The sequence below is a fragment of the Aythya marila genome (genome assembly GCF_965140915.1).
Source record: "Aythya marila genome assembly, chromosome: 4".
Classification (NCBI taxonomy): domain Eukaryota; kingdom Metazoa; phylum Chordata; class Aves; order Anseriformes; family Anatidae; genus Aythya; species Aythya marila.
In genome coordinates this window covers 61,625,908-61,634,650 of record NC_139045.1, presented here as the reverse complement: position 1 = coordinate 61,634,650, position 8,743 = coordinate 61,625,908, and the positions used below count along the sequence as shown (strand labels likewise).

At 42.4% G+C, this 8,743-nt stretch overlaps 1 protein-coding gene across 1 annotated transcript in view; it reads left to right on the top strand.

The window, feature by feature from the left end:
• The first annotated feature begins 5,002 nt into the window (after positions 1 to 5,002).
• Positions 5,003 to 8,743, top strand: part of C1QTNF7 (C1q and TNF related 7) — a 50,284-nt gene continuing 46,543 nt past the window's right edge. The window contains exon 1 of the mRNA XM_082759399.1: positions 5,003 to 5,423. The gene's annotated coding sequence lies outside the window, so the exon portion shown is untranslated. The remainder of the gene's footprint in view (positions 5,424 to 8,743) is intronic.

The window sequence follows — 8,743 nt, the reverse complement described above, 5'->3', positions numbered from 1 at the left end:
CAAGTATGTTTTCATTCCATCTAGCTAATATGAGTAGATAAACTGGTGGCCTATTTCCTCTTTCTCTTTCAAATTAAAGGAGAGTGATAAGCTGAAACCTCGTGGCGATAATCTGAGACCTCACAGAGAGGAAGCTGTGGTGCCTCTGAAGGGTACATCTGTATAGCCAGCTCTAAAGCAGAGGCAATAATCTTGCTCTGAAAGGGATGTGAATTGACAGATGTGGATTTTATTTCCACTTTATTGGACTTGTGCGGTTTTGGAAGAAATGAAAACTGGGTATTTAGTGAAACATGTCTATATCCAGTGAAGGGGCTTCACCTCAGACCGTGTGCAAATGGGTAGATTGCACAATGCACTCATGCTCATCCTCTTGCTGGGACAGTTTTGCCTTTCCCCAAATGCAAAGAATGACACGGGAAGGGACAAAGAAAACCAGCCCTTCCCTGCCCTTCTGCCAGAGCAGAGCCAGATTGATGCAACACAGACACATGCTTGCAGAGATTGCTGAAACCCTTGTAAAGAAATGGGTTCGTAGCTCGCAGTCAAGGTAATGTGGAGGTAGGCCTTGCTTTGTTAGCTCCAAAGTACCCAATGATATGAACATGGCATTTTCAGAGTAACACAAATGCCCAGAGTTTGGAAAACAGCCACATTGGTCCGCAGCATGACAGCATACACAGGGCTCATCTTGGAATGTGTTAAGATAAATAAAAGAAAAAGAATCAACACAAAGCAGAGAGTTTTATAAACTGAAAGCAGGGCAAAAGTGTTGTTTCTGTTGTTTAGTTCTGCATTGAACAATGGCCCTTTACTGTGCTGTGCGAAAACAGACTACTGGAGAGAAAATGAGATAGATAATTTAGATAAAGCATTGCTTTTTGCTGATGTTAGTTTACAGCAGACCTCACTCATTTCAGGAGCCCTTTCTTATTTGTAAATCCATCTGTAAGTCTCACAAAGTTCCCAGCGATGGCTTGAGGCATTAAGACATCTTTGCAAATCTGGTCTCTGGTCTCAAAAAATGTTGTTGGAAAAGTGTGGCATTGAAGGAAAAGGGAGAGAAAAAAAAATTGCAGGAGAAAAGCCCCCCTCATCACATGGTGGAGTAGGTAGGTGAAGTGAAACTCCGACTAAAATTTTAATTGCTGATATATAGTGGAGGCAATGGAGCTACAATGCTCTGCCCCATTAAGACTCCAAGCCCTAACTCTGAGGTGATCTGATTCACTGGAGGGGGAGAAATGTAATGTGCCGTGCTGCTTGCAACAAACAGCACTCCATTTCAGAGCAGTACATATAGCAGAGCTGTTCCAAGCTGCTCCAAGCAGATAAAATTTAAATCCTGCTTGTTGGTTTTACGTTGGTGACTGATGATTGAATGGAGGTGCAGAGCAGAAGTGACTTTAGTTAGGTAATCTCATTGCGCAAATGAACTTTGGACTGTGTTTTCTGGCAAATTTAGGCTGAGAATAAATTATTCTCATTTGAAAAATCACAGGCCCTGTTGGAGCTGCGTTTTGCATCCCATATAAATGCAAAAATACACGTGGAGTTAACCCATTGGTACCTAGGTACCCCTGAAGTGTGCAGCCCCGTAGTTGCTCAGTCACCCAGACGTGGATGACGTGTGCTGTTCCTCATGGATGTACCCCATCCTGCAGCCATTCACTTGCTGGGCATCTCCACATGGGTGCAAGTCATGAAAGCAATGTCCTTTAAAAATGAAGCAAAATTTCTGTGCGTCTTGGCATCACATTTTCTCGTTACAATCATTTTCTTCTCTCCTTCAGGGCCATTGGACACTGACACATTTCTGTTTACCTGGATGAAGCTGATCTTCATCCCCATTGCTCCACATGAGGAGATAATTAGGCCTCCTGTAGCAACTTTGTGACTTCCTAGAGTGCACTGTGCCCTATAGACCTGCTCATTCTCTCAGTACTGAAGCAAGATGAGTCCTGAGGACTTACATTAGCATCTTGACAATTGAGTTGAGCATTATCTGGATGTAAATGCATTCATCCATAACAGAGGAAAATCTCAAATCCCAGCATCAAAGAATACTTCACTTTTTAATGCTACAAAGTCATGTTCCTTCCAGCAAATCAACTGCTTAGTGGTTCACTGCAAATGAAAGATGTTGCTTGATTCCTGGTTTAGATACTTGTATTGGAAACTTCCTATTAGAACCTGCTGAATCTTAAAACACTTTAGGCAGAGAAGGGACTTAAGTACGTCATCGGGAAAACATCCCAGCTGCTTACCACATGAGAGGATTAAAGATGACAATCCATCAGGGGTGTGATGACTGTGTTCTTTAGAGCACATTACTCTCTTGCATCTATTACATGGATTTCTGGGTTTTGTATTCACAATGCAACAGTCTGTTACACAACAAATGTCCACACGTACATGGCCATATGAAGACTTGCACCCAGTAGCAAGGCAAGAAGATAAGTCCATTTTCTTTCCCTTTGAAATTTCTCAGAGATGAACTGCTCCATGTTTCCTAAGCCCTTTGAGCTGGTGTGCTGTACCTGTGTGGACGTGAATGCCAAATACCTGTCACTGTTCCAGCTCCTGTGGCTAGCAGCTTGATCCTCCCACAGCTGTGCCTGTACAAAGCCAAAAGCAAGAAAATCAGCGTGCTGCTGAAATGCCAAAATGTGGAACAGTTGCCTAGAACTGTAACTTTAGAGAGATTTGAAATAAGCCTATCACAGGCACCAGTGAGCAACCCTATGAAAATATCACTTTCCAAAAAAAAATGAACCATTATTTTCTGCTGAACACTTAAAGCTTCAAGGCTTGCAGAACCTTGTGTAGTTTCTCCTCCCCTTTTGCCTCTCACCTCCAACCTGTAAAGCCTAGTAGGTGAAAGAACTGAGTTCATCTCCTTATTTTTAAGTCTTGCTCTGTTGGTCCTCACTTCCTTTCTCTCCGACAAAGCTTTAAGTGCATCTTCCTCCTTCAGCCACCTTCTCAATAACAATAGAGCCAAACTGCTGGCTGATGCTTTAACTTCGTGTTGTGGACCACAGAAAACTATCCAGGTAGTCTCAGATGGCATAATGGTTTAAGAGAGCAGAAGAAATGCTTGCTTTGTATTATTGATGCTACAAAATTACAAAATACAAAATAGCTAGTTAGTCCTTAATCACATTGCTGTGAGACAAGTAGGTGAATGGAAGTGAGAAAGATGCTTTATAAAACCAGTCCACAGCAAGGCAGAAATCAGTGGCAGAGCCCAGGTTTGTAACTCCTGACAGTCTTCTCCACAGATCATTAGAAAACATTGGTTGTTTTGTTGTTTTTTTGTTTTGTTTTGTTTTGTTTGTTCGTTTGCTTTTTTAATGTGACAGGAACAGCATCCTCTGTTTCCCTGACAAAGGAACAGAAATAGGATGCAGCAGCTCACATTTTCCTAAACAGGAGCAGAAAGAGGCAGACTGAGAGAATGGATGATCTTTAAAAATTCAAGGTAACATAAACACACAAATACAAATTTCCAGTGTTCCCTGTACTTTAAAGGATATGCCTAATGCCTGCTTACAAAGTGAAAATTAAGATACAGACATCATTGAGTTTCTACAGTACATTAAAGTGACATGATAGGATGGTATTTGTGCTTTCAATATACCTTCATCTGCAACCAAGTTCACCAGCAGATCATTTAGTACTGAAATGAAACTCCATCGAAAAAAAATATTGACTTTCTCTCATCATCGGCAGTAGTGTTTTATCTGCATTGATTGAATGCACAGGATCCTGGTTTTTAATTCTCAATTAAAAATATGAAATACTTAATATTTCAATGTCATGTAATGTCATTAGAACATTCAAACGAACAAGATGTTCTATAATAACCACTTAACAGGGGGCATTTTCACTTTGGCTGGTTTTGTCATAGACAATTGATGTCCTCTTTCAGGTGCATCAAACACTTTTGAAAATTTCGGTATAATTTCGTCTAATGATTCCATCTTAGCTTATGTTAATTTTGCGAGAAAATATGGCTGACAAAGCTAAAGTCACCTAAAAGCAGCAAGAATAAATTGTCTGTCATGTTAGCATCAGCTGGCCTATTGGCTGCATTTCCAAAAGTGCTCAGTGATGTGGGGCACAGTCTGAGATGGGCTTTTCCAGATCCTCTTTTCCAGATGGTACTCATCATATGCATCCGTGGAAGTTTGTTCTGGTACTGAAAAAGTGGAAGTTGGGTGCTCAGAGACTAAAATTTCAAAAATCACAATGTTTTATAATTTAGACCTAAGCATCAAAGCCTTTTTCTTTGTTTGCTTTTAGCTATTCTGCGGAGAGAACTCATATTTGCGAAATGGGAACTTTCTCAAATCATTAACTCACACCATGTGGGTCGGCCATGGCTGGTTGAAATACATTCCTTGCAAGGAGGAGGAATAATGTTCCTTCCACAGGAACACCTGTAGCTCTCCTGCAGCAACAGCATTTCACGTGCTCTGCTATCTTAAATTGAGCAAACCAGAACAGAGCCATCCACAGCAAGTAGATGTCTTTGCAGATCATGCCCGTGTTATTTAAAACTTGACAGTGTCTCAGAGGACAGGATCCCTGTCATGAATCTCTTTTGAAACTCTCCAAAACCCCATGAAGGACAAGTCTGGAGATGTTCTTAGCCACAAACCTCAGCTTGGGTCTCCCACCCCGCTGTGAGAGGAGAACCCTGCAGTGGAGGAAGCCCAGGAGAAAGCCCCTGGACCTGTCCGCGAAGCCTCAGACTGAGGAGTTGCACCTCTAAAAATACAGGGAATCCTCTGGCTGATTTGGGGAGCAGGCTCCTTTGGCAGCTCCCAGCACTCTGTGCCTTTGAGGCTGTTGCCTCTTCCCTCACTTTGAGGCAGATGCTGCTCCTCCCAAATCCCACGCCGAGGGGACGGCATGCCAGAAAGAGCATGATTTTTTCCTCGTCTCTGTGTCTATACCGAGCAGGAGACAACTTAGCCGATGATGCTTTCCAGAGATGATATAACGTTACCTCGGGGAGGCTATGCCCCGCGTCCCGTTAGGACGCTGTCATACCGCTTCAGTCCGGAGCACGCGCTTGCTCGTTGCTCCATGGTATACATTGAGCTCCTTCCAGCAGGAGTTTTATAGCACGCTGACAGTTGCTTTAAATTAGAAAAGCTGGCAACTGTCCGAGGAAAGGAGTGGGAGCTTATTTAGCTGAGACAGACAGTTACAAAACTCAATGCACGAGCATCAAGCTTCAAACAAGTTTTCGTGAAGTTTATTATTTGTCATCGAGGCACTCGAAGTGGGTTTAACAGATCTTGGATCACCATTTACCTGGTGGCTTGAATTTACAGCTCCTACAGCACGACCCAAAAGAAACGTGTTGCTTTTCCCGAAAAAAAATTGGTGTTATCTACTCAAACGTTAAGGTAAGTTGTAACTGATTCTACTTTCCTATTCTGGCTTCACTGAAATGCTTTTAAAGAAGGGAACACAATACAGAGACTTTTCAGAAAGAAAGAAAAAAAATAATAATAATTTAAAAAAATCAGATTTTTGCTGGGATACACATGATTCCATTAGAAATCCGCTGTAGTAGGACTTCTGTGAAATCTGTTTATGTATCTTGTAAGAAAGAGTAATAAATTTTGACATGTATGCATAAAACTTTCCTATCAGAAAGTTACCAGACTTTTTTTTTAAATCAAAGACACAATTTGATGGTAAAAAAAAATAATTTTAAATGTCTACCTTTCACGAGTTTTAGGGTGATTTAATTGCTTACAATATTTAGAAATATTTCTTTTATTTAGCTGTAATCTTACATTCCATCAACCCAAAATAGATTATAGGTTTTTTTCCCTTGTGCATGATTCCAAAATCATTCCAAGTATTCACTTTAACCTTTGTTGCTATGGTTTCATAGAAACTTGTTTTGCAAAAAAAAAATTAAAATAAAATAAAATCTGTAAATACCAAATAAATCATTTTGCTTCAGGGTTGTGTTCTCGCAAAATTAATCTCCTGAATTTTACGTATTAAACTCTCACCAAACAAAAAATACCCATTTGTTATTTTGTTGGGGCATTTATTCTGCGGGGGTTTTCTTTCCCAAGGTCATTTAGCTTTCCGTGCTTCCACTGCTACTGGCAGTATGCTTTGTGGCTGTGTGCTGCAGACACACGGGAGGGAGTGGGTGTTGTTGAATAGAGTGCAAGTGATTGAACACAGCCATGGTGTAGGTAGGTGAGGGTGTAAGTGGATAAGCACTTTCTTGCTCTCTTGTTTCCCCTGGGTCTCCGGGTTGTGCAGATGGGGCGGAGGCAGCGCTGGCTTGCATGCCAGCTGCCCAAAACATGATACTCACAGCGGTGCCTAATTCCTCTAACCCACTCACTTTCAAGGAAATGATGAAGGTTTTCAGCTGAAGCTTTAGGAAAATATGGGTGTGAGCACAGCATTACCCATAGCCCTTGGAGCTGTGCAAGCTGTGGAAATTTGCTATTACCAGCTCTACTCGTTGCTGGAGAAACAGCAACCAGCTTCAGAAATCCCACGACCCATGGTGAAACTCCTTTCTTCCTGAAGTCCCTTGCTCCTTGTTTTCCCAGCCTTGGGACAGCTTCAGCTGTGCTGCTGGAGTGGATTTTCCCTTTCAGAGCAGGTGGAAATGCAGGGCTGTCCTGCTGAACTCCCGTACAGCCCGGCCCAGGTAACGGTTGCAAGGCAAGAAGGGGGGTGGAAATCCCGAGGGCTGGACTGAATCCTTGCAGGGCAGGATCCTCTGTCCCATTCACTGTGCTGGAGCTCACTTGTATCCTTAATTCTCTGTGAGGTGTCTGCTTGTGGGCCTGCCCCTTATGCTGCAAAGCCTAATGTCAGGGTCCTTAAACCAACGCTGCAGCAACATTACACATGCTGTCATTGTATGGCCAAGTAACATCCACATTCCTGAAGACACACATTGCAGGTGATAAAATGTGGATTAAGGAGGCCAGAAAAACTTGACCTCTGAGAGGAGTGAGAATCTGAAGGCTGCAACCTTTTATTCAATTAAGAGGCATTTTAAAAAAGAAAAAAAAGAAAAAAGTGTTTCTGATTCCTAAAGGCTGCTTGTCACAGATACAAGACAGGTCAAACTCCATTTTATCTGCTGGTGTGGGTTTTTTGTAAGTCGAAAGGACAGCAAAGCAGTTATGTGATTGACTTGGCAGAAAACTCTAGAGGCTTGGCAGGTTCATCTTGGTGATCAAACAGGGAAAATAAAGGCTGCAAGTGAGATAATTACTGGGCAGCTTTACATTTTAGTGGTATGCATCGGGCTGCAACTGTCAGCAAAAGGTTTTCATTTCTGCTCACAGTCTCTCTAAATTAAGAGGTGCAGCTCAGTAGTGTAGTTTCTGTTGGGCGGAAGAAAAAATCCAAATTAGTCCGAGTTCACAGCACTGAAGTAACTTGTTCAGGTTCTCCATATATTAGGCTTTATTTTTTATTTTGGACAAGCAGTGTGGATCTGCTTTAGGATGTCAAGCCCCATACCTCACCTGATCCTGGATTGGAAAGCTCGAAGTGATGAAGGCAGCACTGCAAAGGACCTGACTCAAGCCTTCAGAGATGTTTTACAGTTTCACTAAATGTTGAGCAAGAGGGGATAGGATCATATGAGAAAACAGTCTACACATGTCTGTCAGGTGTAAGCACTGGGAAGGGCAGAACTGTTTCGTATGAAAGCAGATTTTATCACAAATAATAATGGGATCAGTTTTAAGGGGAAAGACTAGGCTGTGCACAATGGGAAAATAATCCTGGCAGGGAGAGAGATGTGGTTATAAAACAATCTGAGGGAAAGGGGGGAAAAGTCTCACTGGCTGGGATGTTGCACTTCGTCTGGGCAAACCTCGAAGAAATCTGTGGGGAGCAATCTTTCCTAGGCTGAGAGATGTGAGAGTCCATATGTTGTTCTGGCTTAAATTTATTGGCTTGCATTCAGTCTATCTACTGGATTTGTCTTCCTCATCTGTATTGTGTCTCTGAGCCCCAAGCGTGTTGCAGCCTACAGAAGTGGAGGCCAAATCTCGAACAAGATTTAATTGAGATAGTTGGCTGTGCTTGGACACCAGCAGGCCACCCATCCTATTTTCAGCTTACACTCTCCCCTCCTCCTTTGGAGAGACCCCAAACCCAAAATCAGACACCCTGCTATAAACAGGAACATCTGGAAAAAGCCAGAGGTTAAAGCAGGGGGAAGGAAGAAAACTGTTCCGTTATGGGATGCTTTTTAGGATGTAATGTAATTCATGCACTCTGCTTTATTTCTCTCAGTGTTTGCTACATTCTTTTAATAAATACATTTTTCTTTCGGGGAAAAAAAATAAAAATAAAAAGAGAGAGAGAGAGAGAATGGAGAGGATATTAATAAGGAAACAGGACCTGAAATGTAGTTTAAAAAATGTGCAGCAAAACAGGGAGTGACACTGCAATGAAAACAAGAAGGGCTCAAAGGGCAGGGCTAAAGAGGTGTGCGTCCAGCCTGCTCTCCCCACCTCTTTCCTTTTGTCCAGTGGGCCTCATCACTGGCTCCAGGCCAGCACGGGGGACCTGGTCTGGGAGCTGCTGGGAGACGGACCTCCCATTTCCTTACCCTTCAGGAAAAAAAAAAAAAAAAAAGAGAGAGAGAGAGAGAGAGAGGGAGAAAGAGGGAAAAGTCTTCACTTTTTCTGTAATGGTCCAGGAAAACTCTCCCTTTTCT